Below are 13,295 nucleotides of genomic sequence, written 5' to 3'. Positions count from 1 at the left end.
GCATTTACAGAGAGAACAGAGTCAAAAGACATCAGTGGCTTCGATTGGATGGATATGTGATTGGGTTTTGACAAAAAGAAAGTAGAAATCTGTCATTCATCTTGGTCGACTTGTCTTCACAGAAACCGGTTTTTGATTTCAGGGCACAAGAAATAAAAGTTATATCTCACAGCACGCTTCAAATGCTATCCAATAAGAGTGAAAATGTAATTCCTACCTCAGCCCCTGTAGGTTTGTGGCAAGTTTGCGGTCTTACAAATATTGGTGTTTTTGTAATGGGAAAGCCATTATCTTGGTTTGGCTCCTGAGGCGAGTTTTTACTGCTAAGATGGGGAGGGGGAGGGGTCGAGTAAGGGGGTGATTTAATGGCATCCACTGTGAGTAACACTCGGTGTGGAAATCTCAATAGATGTCATTCCCTCAACCACAATCATCACAGACGTGCGAACCATGCAGCAGCAAGTGTAATTCCATGACAGGCTGTCAGTCAAATATCACTGTGCTAATATGAGCACAGGGACAGAATGAGCATCACAGTCATTCATCACTGTACGTTATCAAAGATCAACATTGTCCTTCTGAGAACAAAAGGGAGGGATGGAAAGATCTAAGATACACAATTTACATCCCACCGGAGGCGATAACAGATGCTTATCGCTTTTTTGAAAAACATTGAGCTCTGGTGAATTATGCTATTTTGCTTTAACATTAATTCAAAATAATGTAAGAAAACTTTACACAAAGAGGAATAACAGGATTACAAAAATGCCCTTTCCTACTAATATGAAATAGTAAATCATTTTAAAAAATAATGAATTTTATAAATACAATATGCCCTGATTTTGTATCTAATTAAACAATTCAATTACAATATACTTACATTTAAGTTTGACTGCATTACTGCAAAGATTCTACTAATCTGTATACACATTTGAACTTTTGAATAAATTAACTCATCTTATTAAGTTTATCTCCTGACCACGCCTCCACACACTCTTGATTGTGTGAATTCAATGTGCTGTGGATGAGGTGGAAAATTTATTTTTTGGACATTCTTTTCTGCCCTTTAACTTTTACCTTCAAGCTGTCTTTTCTAAAAATACTTTGTACTGACATGTATTTAAAAATGTCAGTGCCATTGTCTTGTCTCAAGATGCACGCCATTAAAGCATGCACAAAAAATGTACACCTATCCCACCTCCAGATCAGCAGTCTGTCATGTGGGTTAACTGAGACCTGTTCTGAGGATGATTACTTTATTGACTGGCACACTGCACATTTAAATGTAAACCCTAAGGTCAGATGTCCTTATAAAGACTGTAACTTTAATGTTTGCTCTTCACAGAAAAGTTGTCAGCGACGATACAGACATCAGCCAGATGGTACTTCAAAGGCCAGCTCTTTTTACAGTTAACCAGGTATGTATAGGTGCATTAATCCCATGTTGCAATTACCATAATTACAAAATTACAACTAGGAAAAAGCATTAATGGCCTTGTAGAACTCATAATTACCATCTGTAAACTGGGAATTTTCTGAGAGCTTCTACTTGTATCATGTGACCACTGTACCTGACTTGCTGCAGATTAATTTAGGCGTTGATAGTGTTGTCATAGAAAAACATAATTTCCGGTCCTAGGACATGAACATCTCAGAAAAGAACGTCATAATTTTGTCTTTTCAGAGTTACAGTATTTGTGACATGGTGTGAACGCTAGGTATTTGACCCCAGCTGGAAACACTTTAGAATAGGGAACACTTGTTCACTATTTACTACGACTAATTTGCTGCCTATTAATAGTTAAATGAAATAAAAAATTTAATTAAATTCAATTTATGCATTTAGAAGACCCTTGTATCCAAAGTGACTTACAGTGCATTCAGGCTAACATTTTTTACCTAACATAATAGTTAGTAAGGTATTTTAGGTATAAGGTAGGATTAAGGATGTAGAATAAAGTCACGATTTTGTTCTCATAAAATAAAAAAGGAGCCATTAGCTAAATGCTAAAGCTTCTCTTTTCCATACAGTAAATTCAAAATACATGGTGATCTCTGACTGTCAACCAGTTACACAAAAGCTATAACATTATACTATTTCATATTGGATTTATATATTGAAATATTTATTGAATACGTTATGGTCATGGCCTTTGGTCTGAATCTGTCGAGGGCACCAAATGAACCTGGACTGCTATTTGAACCCCAAAAGCATAATTATGTGCATGACACCTGAAAATAACCCAAAACAAAATCCTACACATTCATTGCGAAGATGCTAAAATTAGATGACTTCTAATAAGAACACAGCAATGAGAGGAGGAGGGTGGGAGATGTGACTTACACACTTGCTCTATTATCAGACTCTCCAGAATCAGACCCAGACTGCGCCGTAGTCGCAAGGCCCCATGGCCCAAATTGGCAGTTTCTTTGAGAGGGATTGAGGTTATGACAGTGAACCAGTTTCATGGAGAAATCGAAAGGGGATTATGTTTCACCCCACCTATGGAAGCTCTCAGCACCAAACAGATGACAGTTTACAGACATTCACACCCAAACACAGACATCCTCGAAACATGTGACTGACAGACAGACAAACTCATTCATGTGGCTGTCTGTCATTGTGATTTCAGACACCCACTCGTGTTCTCTCTCTGACACACATAGACACACATAGACAGTTAAGAAAATTTATGTGGGTTTTAGTCAGTCCCCCTGTAGAGAGTGAGCCAAGTGTGACCAAAAAAGTACATCAGCTGTCTGTACCTGACATTCGCTAACAGAAGTGTTAAATGGGTCCCAATAAAATACATGGCGCGGTACAGTAAACAGATGTGAGGTTGAACCCAGCCTGGTAGAACAAACTTCACAAAACCACTATAGGCACTGCAGCCGTGGCCATTCCATGCTGGGAATTTACAGCCGTGTCATTAGATCAGACTGCTGGACATAAAGCATCACTGAATCAATCTCGGGGAGCTGTCGGCAGCCTGGTAAACACTGCGGACGCTGGCGGACGCTCCCTATTATGCTGGGGATTAATGGTGTTGACAGAGTATTAACTCACAGTGAAAGGTAAACAGGAACACTACGGAGAAATGCCGAGGTTGACACTTAGCCAGGCATCCCCGGAGGATAAATTCTCTTCTGAACTCAGCAGGTCATGGAGGAGAAAGGAAAAAGAGTGAGAGAATCGTGAAAATTTCATAGCTTTGGAAAAACAATGATCTTGGGATACAGAAAGAGAACTGAGTGAAACTAGAACGTCTCAACGGGCATGCCCAAGGTCACTTAGACCACGCTGCATGCGAGCTGACATCGGCCTTGGCTCTCTAAAGCCAGTTGACCGGCTGTCAGCGCTGCTAGGAGAAGAAGCAGCCCCAGTGGTCACCCAAACCACTCACACAGTGACGGCCCAGCGAAGGGACAGTGTGGATGTCTGGTGTGACTGGCAGGTCAGGGCAGAGATTTCACAAGGGACGCCCAGTCAATGTGCCTCAGTTGATTCTTCTGTCGCTCTTTGGTTCCAGTCGAATATCAGCTGCATTCACTGATTTTAATGCTGTGCTTTGTTACCCATTCTGACTCCATCTGATTCGCTACAATGAATAAGGGGTTTTAGCAGCGCTGAATGGACATTGTGTAGACTTTGGTTCAATGGCCACAGTTTTTAATGAGCTGTGTTAAAAGGCTGAGATGTTCCAGAAGCTGGCCAAAAACTCCATAATTACCTGGCACTCTGTTCTCGCCTTACGCAACAGCAAAGAATGCTGAAAGAAGATACGCTAAACACAGATAACATGCTCGCTTAACAAGAGGTAAACAGTCCTAAGCTAATGAACTAGCAAAGGCTGTTTGAAAAACTGCTATAATGATATAGCCAGTTTTTTTTTCAGCATATAAATACATGATTACTAACTGATCCAAACTAAAGCAGAGCTATGTAGAAAACATATTGTAGGTATGTTAAGGAGTAGTCAGTTAAGAGTCATTTACACTGAGGACAATAATTATAATAACTATTAACTATAACTCTCACAGCCATAACAATATCGACACAGAGAAGCAATATCATTGGCTATTATATCAGAAAGATATGTTCTCTTATGAACGATAACAAACAGTCAATCAGAGTCCATCCAACAAGTATTTAAAGTGGTAGACAGCATAACTGCAGTGTGCACTTATAATTAACAAAACATTAGTGTGCATTGGTGTGGACACAAAAATCGTTGTAGTTCTTGGTGTGAAGGGGCCTTTATACAGCATTGCCATGGACACAGGTGAATATAATTTATGGAAATGTTTGACCGCTGAACATCAAGACTGAAAAATCAGAATCAGGTTTCCAGAGAGCCATATTACTTCTTTTTTTTTTTTTTTTTTTTTTTTAAAGTTTATAGCGTCTTATAGAGTTCTTTTTTGTTTGGGAGTCTTGTTAAACAACTTACAAGCTACTACAACCGTGTGTAGCTTTTAGCTTAGCTTGTACCTTAGCAAGTAGCTTCAGCAACATTAAATAACAGCTACATTTGAGCATTACTAGACACGGGCAAAATAACATGCATTGCATATGAATGTAAGCTGCTCCACTTTGCTGCACTAGCCTCTAGATATTCCTTCACAGCAGCCACTTCCTCTCGCTAACAAGTGCATTAACACACACTGGAGCCAACCAGGCCAAAAGCGCTTCCAAAAAGATCAGCACGAGTGATAATGACACTTTTCTGCCAAAAAAGGAAAAATAAAACATCGTCTTGAGTCACCAGCGGGCCACATAAACTAATTAGAAAGTGTTGCCTTGGGCTTATCGTGTTCAAGGGGAAGTGTTTGAATCTAATGAGAGGTTTAATATCAGCAAACAGCGCACACAGCATAGGACAGGATAACAGCCTTTGCTTTATATCTAAAACCAGAATTTATCTTTTGTTTTCCCTTCTAGACTAACTGAACTCTTTGATTGCTTGTGTTGCCGAGGTTCGGGGGTTGCAGAAGGTGCCCCCATTTTGGATGGAATAGGTTTTGTCTCCACGTGATTCATGAATCTCAAATAGACTCATGCATTGTGTGAATACAGATATCAGCTCATCGTTGTTCTAAAGTGTGAAGGCAAATATATTTATCCAAAGCGCTCACACTCACACACATATCACACCAGGGGCCTACGCAGCGCATGGTGCAACATAGATAAAGGGTTTAACATATCCAGAGAGTTTCAGCAGGGATGGAGTGGCTTTCCTTTTTTTTTACACCATGTTTGGGTCACATTCACATTTGTCAAGACTTTTATCTGTTAGTTCTCTCTTTACACTCCAGGAAAACAGCACAGCTTTCTCCACACAAACTTGCAGAAGTGCGGGTGCTTCTAGGGGTTAAATTGGCCGGGAAAGGCATTTCACCAACTCCCAATTGATAAAGAAACAGCTGTTTGTCAATCTATTTCATTGCCTTCATGATTCAGATTTTATCCAAGTCACAAATCTCCAACTAGAGACAATATTTACTCAAAAAAAGTATTATCCTCCCCTCTAGTCAGTGGCAGCTCCACTCATCTGCACCCTTTCTGGTCCAGTAAAATCTCAAAATAAAACGCAACCAAATGAAAAGACCAATATATTTTGTGCTTTCGATTGTGGAGTGCTTGTCTCCCCAACAGATGTTTACTAGCTAAACCAGCAAGACCTCCTTGGTCAGCCAGCTTTGCAACTGAGTTTATTTAAACAGATATATAGAGCACAATTCATTAACAACCGTAATTCAAAGTGATTTGTATAGCTAAGATAAAGACAAAAAAGATAATTTCAAAATAAGGAAAACATTATAATTTACAAAAAGTTAACTACTGATCAACCTATATATTGCTAAGACCAGTATACTGTCAATATCAATATTTGTCATTTTTAAATTAATTTTTAATATTTAATTGTTTTTTATATTTATTCATTTTTCAAATGATTTATAGTTTATTTAAATATTATGTGGAAAAAATACACATTCCATCATAGCATGTGTTATTTACTACCTTTAAATTAAACAGTATAATAACATACTGTATATTGTATATTGGCTTTTCTTCAGCCATCAGCTGTGCTGCTCTCTTAGATAGTGGCATCGAAAATTCAAAGCAATCCATACTAGTTGACACTTGGAAAAACAGAAGAAAAAGAATACACTCGAAACTAAAATAACACCATGCAATCAGTATTCATTCTATTAATGTTTTCAGTTATTTTTTGCTTGTAAACAGCATAACTACCATCTAAACCAGCCTGAAACAGCACAGAAATTCATTCTGGTTTAATCTCATCGCTGCATGTTTTTTTTTTTTTTTTTAATGTGCAATTCAATTTGAACTGGTCTAACCGGTCAGTAACCAGCAGGGTTCCCTCATACGTCCCACAATCCCTCCAAATCTTAGGTAAACCAGTAAGAAAAATAGACCATCAGCGTCACATGTGCTTCACTTTGGCTTCAATGAATTCATTAAGTGACTTTTATCTGTCTGCCAGTTGTGTGGCCCAAACCAGATGGACTTGAGGAAGAGGTCAGGAATGAAATGTGTCAACGACACACCAAGAGAAGACACCGACTAATTCATTTCTTGGTTGCTGGGCAACCTCCCCCTCTCATGAACCTAAAGGAATGAGTCCAGCTGGGAAATTTCCCTGCATGCTAATTGACTTATTTGATTTCCTTCGCCCCGGTTTTCACCAGGTGTGACATTCTTCGGCCCATGACAATCTATTGACATGTCTGGATCAATTTCAGTGATTGTGTTTCCTGAGAGGGGCAGTCTATTAAGACTTCAATCAATAATGGAACACACTTTAGCCCAATATGAAAGCAGACAGAATATTTTAGCTTTTCCTCAGCATTGATGGCTGGCATTAAGCATCTTTCTCCCCTAAATAACAAGCCTTTGATAGGCTCGAACTAAGTTACTCAGCGTTCACAATGGCGCTTGTGTGGCGGGGGAAGTTTGTTTGCGTGTAATCCCTGCCGTATTTTCTGGTCTGATTAGTGTGTGGCATGCGGTAAAGCTAATCTGACCGTAGGCTTGTAATAAGCTTTCTGAGTTTTGAACATTTAGGTTATAATGCCTCGGTCAATGCAAGCACCACCACATCGGAGTGACCTTTAAAAATGGAGAGAGTTCTCCGGCAAACTAATCTCTACCTTCAAACAGTATGTCGTCTTGACACATTCTATACCGTATCAAATCACAAGGCTTTGTTCTGTCACTTTCTCTCTTCTGTCCCCTGTCATGACTTCATCACATCTGTCTATCAGCAGCTGGAATCATCTTCTGCTTTCTATTTCTCCCAGACCAAACCTCTCCTGTCTCTATCTAGCATTTCATTCCATTTGTACGTTCTTTCGCTAACCCCCTCTGCTTTCTACTCTGTTCCTCCCTTCTTTCCTTCACCCTCCCAGGTGGGAGACCATCTACGCTTGGCTGCTGGAAAACTAATTTGGGTCATCTTCCAAGAGTACTGGTGTTTCTATAGCAACCCAATGCTAAGGGGCTCCATCAGACTGTCAGTCTAAGTGTTTATTTGTGATGATGAAGGAAAAGACAGTGTGTGTCTCCACATCCACATCGCTCAGCTCCAAAACCAATTTTGAACGCTACGTAGACAGCAACTCATTATCAGCATACAAATATAGCTCCACACACAAAGAATCTCATTTCAAAATGGATCTCAGTAGAGTTTGGTGTTGGCACGTTGCTAAGTTAACAAAGTGACATTCATTTATAATTATTAAGGAAAGGACAGTTTGGTCTCCACATCAGCTCTGTTACAAAACTTAGCTTGCTACTAGGGTTGGGTATCAAGAACCGGTTCCATAAGACCTGTGCATTTTGATTCTGCTAAATGAGAACTATTCTAGTGTTCACATTTTAATGTGATTTTAAGCCCAAAAAGGGAAAGAACTTGCAGAAAAAGGTGGTTCTTTACCAAACCTGGCTTGTCTTTCACATCTCGCAAGCAATATGCACAAAATTATGTTAGTATATCCTTGTAAACACAGACTTTTTTGTCTTAAATGAACATAAAGAGATGAGAAAGAAAACACGTGTAACAGTAGGTGTCTTCAACTTGAAGCAGCGCTGCATAGACTGTTCTGTGTATACCATCAAAGTACTGCGAGAGCTATAGAGAGCAGATGGCTCTGTATGATTTTTATTCAATCTTGTGGTATTTTCATGTCATCGGTCTGGGCAGCACTGGTTCAAGTCGAACACACTAAGTATTTTAAATCTGCGTTTGTCCAGTGTTAAAAAGACAGCAGCCTAAATTTTATCAAATGAAAGTGTGAAATGTGGAATGATTGCACCTGATTGTCTAGATGTAGACTAAATAGTGAAAATAACTTGAGAGCTTATAATCGGTTTTATTTTTTTGATCATTTTACAGACCTAATTTCAATGTTGCTAAGCTAACAATGTGTGTTTGATTAAGCATAGAATATACACAACACGCAAATATTAGGTAAAACAGATGGTTTTTAATTAGAATGACATTGTAATCAACACTTTCCCTGCTTCATTTTTCTCTCTTTTCCCCCCGCTGTCTACGTAGGCTGCACACTAGGTTTTGGAACAGAGCCATCCACACCATCTTCCTCTATTATGCCTCCCTCCATTATTTCAAGGACGACTTTGCCTGAGCCTTTCTGAGAAAGACTGAAAGACATTCGAACGCGCTTGACAACCACTGCACCTTAGATTGTGTGTGCGTGCTGCTATAGTCACAGGAGTGTGTCGATGTGCATGCCTCAGCGCATATCTGCGTGGACAGCTCCACTGAATCAAAATGGAGGACGCAGAAAACCGAGGCAGCACGCTTCTTTATCACTGCTGGCGCTCATCCTGCCTAGACTCAGCAATACATCATTTAGTGATAGTCAAGAGACGGACATGAAAAGAGGAAAGATAGATAAATGGATAGGTAAAACGCAAACAAGAAAGAAGAGGAGTGAATGACTGAGAGAGAGATAGAGGCAGAAGGACAAGGAGAAAAATATTCAGTCAAAAGACAGCAAGTGCAAAAAATCAAGAGAAAAGAGGAGAGAAGAAGGGAGGATATTCAGAGCTGTGATGCATAAACTCTTTAGGGATGCTTCTCTCGGTCTCGACCATCATGACTAATTGATGTGTCTCTTGAATACACAATTCAGTTTGATGCACTTGTGCCTCTTCTGAGCTTATTTTTAGAGGTTACAGAGATGGTCTGCCTTTGGCACACATTTAAGATGCACACGGCTACCAGTAAACTAACTGACATCAATTGGAGCAAGCTGCGAGAAAAATATTGCAAAACCTTTCTCTTAAAGGAACAGTACACCAAATTGTGTTTTTAAGTATTATTTATGTACTAATATAGTACTTATTAATATTTAATTAGCTCTTATTGTTATATTTTCCGTTTTCATTTTAATTACAATTTTTACAAATTGTGAATTTTTATTTTTATTTATTATTATTTTTTTTTTAGTTTAGTAGTTTGTCATTTTTATAGTTTTATATTGTTATCACAAAACAGGTGCCCCAAAAATGACAATTCTGTCATCATTAGTATTTTGAAACTCATATGACTTTCTGTCTTCCATGGAACACACACATTTTCAGTGAATAATGACAATCATTCGGTGTCAGCCTACAGTATTCCTGATTAAACATGCAACCCTACTTCAAAACATTGAATACAACATCTCCTTTTGTATTCTAAAAAGTCAAACATGTTTGAAATGACATGAGGATGAGCAAACGAAGATAGAATCCCTTTAAAAATTAAATGCATGGCTTAAAACCGAGCGTGTTCTGTGTTTGGAAGCCCAGCAGGCAAGCAATAATCATTTTAGTGGTGCGCAAGCATTGAACTGAGGTAAAGTAACATACCATTTTATGTACTGTAGTCCAACATTCCCACCAGTAAACAAACCCTGAAACTAGTGATAAAATATAAAGTAATCCACCTACATCAGACTCTCTACTGCACTCGCATTGGGCAACAAACACATAGCCACACATACAGATGTCGAGCTGTCAGCGACTGGGTGACAGTAATGCATTGAAATCTCATCAGCCACCATGTTGAGGACACAGTATAAACAGATAACAGGATTAGGATCAAAAGCAACCGCTGTCTGTCAGAGAGCAAAATCGATTGTGTATGGAATAGAAAGGGGGGAAGAGGGGAAGATGTGAAAGAGGGAGACTGAAAGGCAGGGATAGATATAAAGAGAGAGGTGAATGGAGGAAGGGAACAGACACAGTCACACACCCACATCGTATCTAAATCCAAAATAAATAAAAAAGAGACCTCAGTCATGGCAAACCCATCACCATGTGGATTGCAGGTCGCAAACACTTTCACACACACAAACACACACACGTCCTCCATCACAGAGCGTTTTTTCTTTTTCTTTTTTTGAGATTCAGAGAAAATTGATGCTCTGACAGAAATGCCTCAAACACAATCATGACTTAAAAGGGCACAACATCTGTGCAAAGGATGAAGCTACAGTAACCTCAACATGTAATGACAGATGCAAGAGGTTGTGCATGACGCTACATTGCGATGTGGTATACCAATACTTCAAATGCATATTTAATAAGCAAAGCAAATGCTGTTTTTGATATGCACATATGCTCCCACTCATATCTTAGCTGAACCATGAAACGCAATTACACTGAAAAATGCAATGGCATAAATACCAGAATCCCACCCCACGCACTCAATATGATATGCAAGTGAAATCACATGTTTGCATGTTTATTTCAAAATGTAACAGCATATTCATGTCATATGAGGACTGTTATAGTATATCCCATGTGTAGTGCAACACCAAACCACATATGTATGGTTTAAGGCATTTCACTATTAGATTTGCGTTGTTCATTAGAGTCAGTTTGTGATTAAATGTAGGCCTGAATGTGAAATATAAGCCATTTGTTAAAGCAATACTTCTTCAATAGGTGTGTGTGCAAGTTTGTCAACTGCCAAAGTGTTCGATGTGCACAGTGTTATGTATATGTTGTGGGTAAATGTGTTAATGGGGAAGCATATGCATAGCTCCTGCTGACTATGACTATATGGTTGATGAGCTGCGAGAGAGAAGGGAGGTGAACAACGTGTGACACAGACATGATAATGTAATGATGAGTAATAAATGCAGCATGACAGTAAGATGGAGCAAGATTGTCTGAATCTCAATGATTATTCAGGCTGGTTAATATTTTGGTGCAATAAGGTGTCAATTTGTGCTTTATAGGTATTAATATACAGCGAATATGTTAGTAATATGCATGTTAATAAACAATTAGTAGTGGGAATCATTTTTGAGTTTTCAAGCTTCAGTCCTCATTCATTTTCATTATATTGAATATAAATATTTGTCAAAACTTGAGTTATATAGAACCACAAAATCAATCAATCAATCATACACTGAAGGACATGAGGGGGGATAAATCATTTCAGAATTTTCATTTTGGACACACTATACCTTCAAGAAACTTCCTGCTTGCACCATCTCACAGTATTATGTACTGAGACCACCAGTAAAATATATGTTTGCAACTCTCTTATATTAATACCCATAAGCTGTAGGGATATGTGTTACAATCAATGTCTCCTCATCCTTTTCACCCAGTGTGGCCTAGACAGTTTGAAGCTCTGTCTTTCTTCCTACCTCCCTCATTCCTTCTCTCTTTCTTGCTCCCTCTCCAGTTTTCTTCATTGACTCCACCCTCCCTCCCTTATAATATAATTTATTTATACCCTTTCAATTTCCCAGAGAAGAGGCCGTAATATTTTCTCTTCCAATCAGTAAAAGCAATCTTACACTTCTATCAGTCAGGGTGATTTGTCATTATTTAAACCCACATCTTTCCTCTCTCAATTTTCTCTCCGAATCCCTCCCCACCTCCCGCCTCGAACGTGGCACCTCCCCAAATGTGTTTCAATAGCTCATTAGTCCCAGTCACAGGCCGGGGTTAAAATAATAACCAAACAAAATAAAGAAATTGGAAGGGAATGGGCTGCTTCTCTCTACTATATTTTGCGTCTAAGTAATCTAAATGAAAGAGTACCATCTCATCAGGAGGAGAAGAAAGGGTTAGAATCCTGCAAATAACCCTTCAAAAAAAGTATCAAACATTTCTATCCAAGATCGACTTGATTTAAGTTTGAAATTAAATACACTCTCAAATCAATTTCAACCACTTGCCAGCACCCAGACGACACCTGCCCAGTTGTTCTGTGTACAATTCATGTCCTGAGCATCCTTTCTCCCCATCCAATTACTCCTGAGGGCATTTTCTCCTCCCCAACCCTGCCATCATCCCACTTCACCATGCTCTCCAGCAACCTTTACCTCTTCATCCCCATGGCTGCATGCCCATTCAACAGACACCTTGATGAATGAAGTTCAACCAAAAGTATGAAATTCTATATTCTGCAGCAATGAATTTCTCTCTCTCTCTCTCTCTCTCTCTCTCTCTCTCTCTCTGGCGCTCGCTCTCTCACTGTGACCTTGCAACCTGATTACAGTGTAATCCTCTCCCCCATGACATGTCCTGGGCTATTTCAGTGGGTTGCCAGGCGACAGGGCCTGCCTAGGACCCCCATCTAAGGAGAAGGAGGGCAGCATGACTGTGGGCTCGGTAAACATCACAGTCACACCCGTGGATGTTCACTCTCACTTGTTCACAGGAGCTGCATCAGACTCCACGTCTGCCATTCACTACTCTGTGGTGGTCTGCAGTAACCTGATAGCCTATGAGATCACACTCTTACACTCACATACACTATCAATCACCGGTGAGGTCATGCTTCTGAACGCTCACAGATTCATTCACTCATCTGCTGTCCCTCTTGCACATCACTTTTTGCTCTCTCTTGAACCGTACTCAGATGGATGGCCCGTTACTGTCAATGGATGCAAATGTATGCAAATGAATGCACGCTCCAGATATTAACCTTCAGTCCAATTCGGTCTTATAGCAGAGTTCACAAAAAATAATCGGGGCCAGAGTTTTGGAGGGTATCAAAGTTAATCTTGCTTCAGTTTCAGTCAGTTACTGTGACACATTGCCAGGTTGCCTGGAATTGATCCATGGAGGCACACAAGGCATTGTGGGCATTATAACATAAACAAAGAACACAGATGTACGAACAACAGCAAACAAAACTCAGTTTCAGCTGGATCCCTTATTACTTAAAATGAGTAATTACTGTGCAGGAAAAGATTTGCATACTGTTGTTGAGGAAATTTATGGTTGTAAAGAC

Source organism: Carassius gibelio, chromosome B7 (genome assembly GCF_023724105.1).
Source record: "Carassius gibelio isolate Cgi1373 ecotype wild population from Czech Republic chromosome B7, carGib1.2-hapl.c, whole genome shotgun sequence".
Taxonomy (NCBI): Eukaryota; Metazoa; Chordata; class Actinopteri; order Cypriniformes; family Cyprinidae; genus Carassius; species Carassius gibelio.
The sequence above is the reverse complement of the archived record's forward strand: the minus strand, read 5'-3'. Positions refer to the sequence as shown.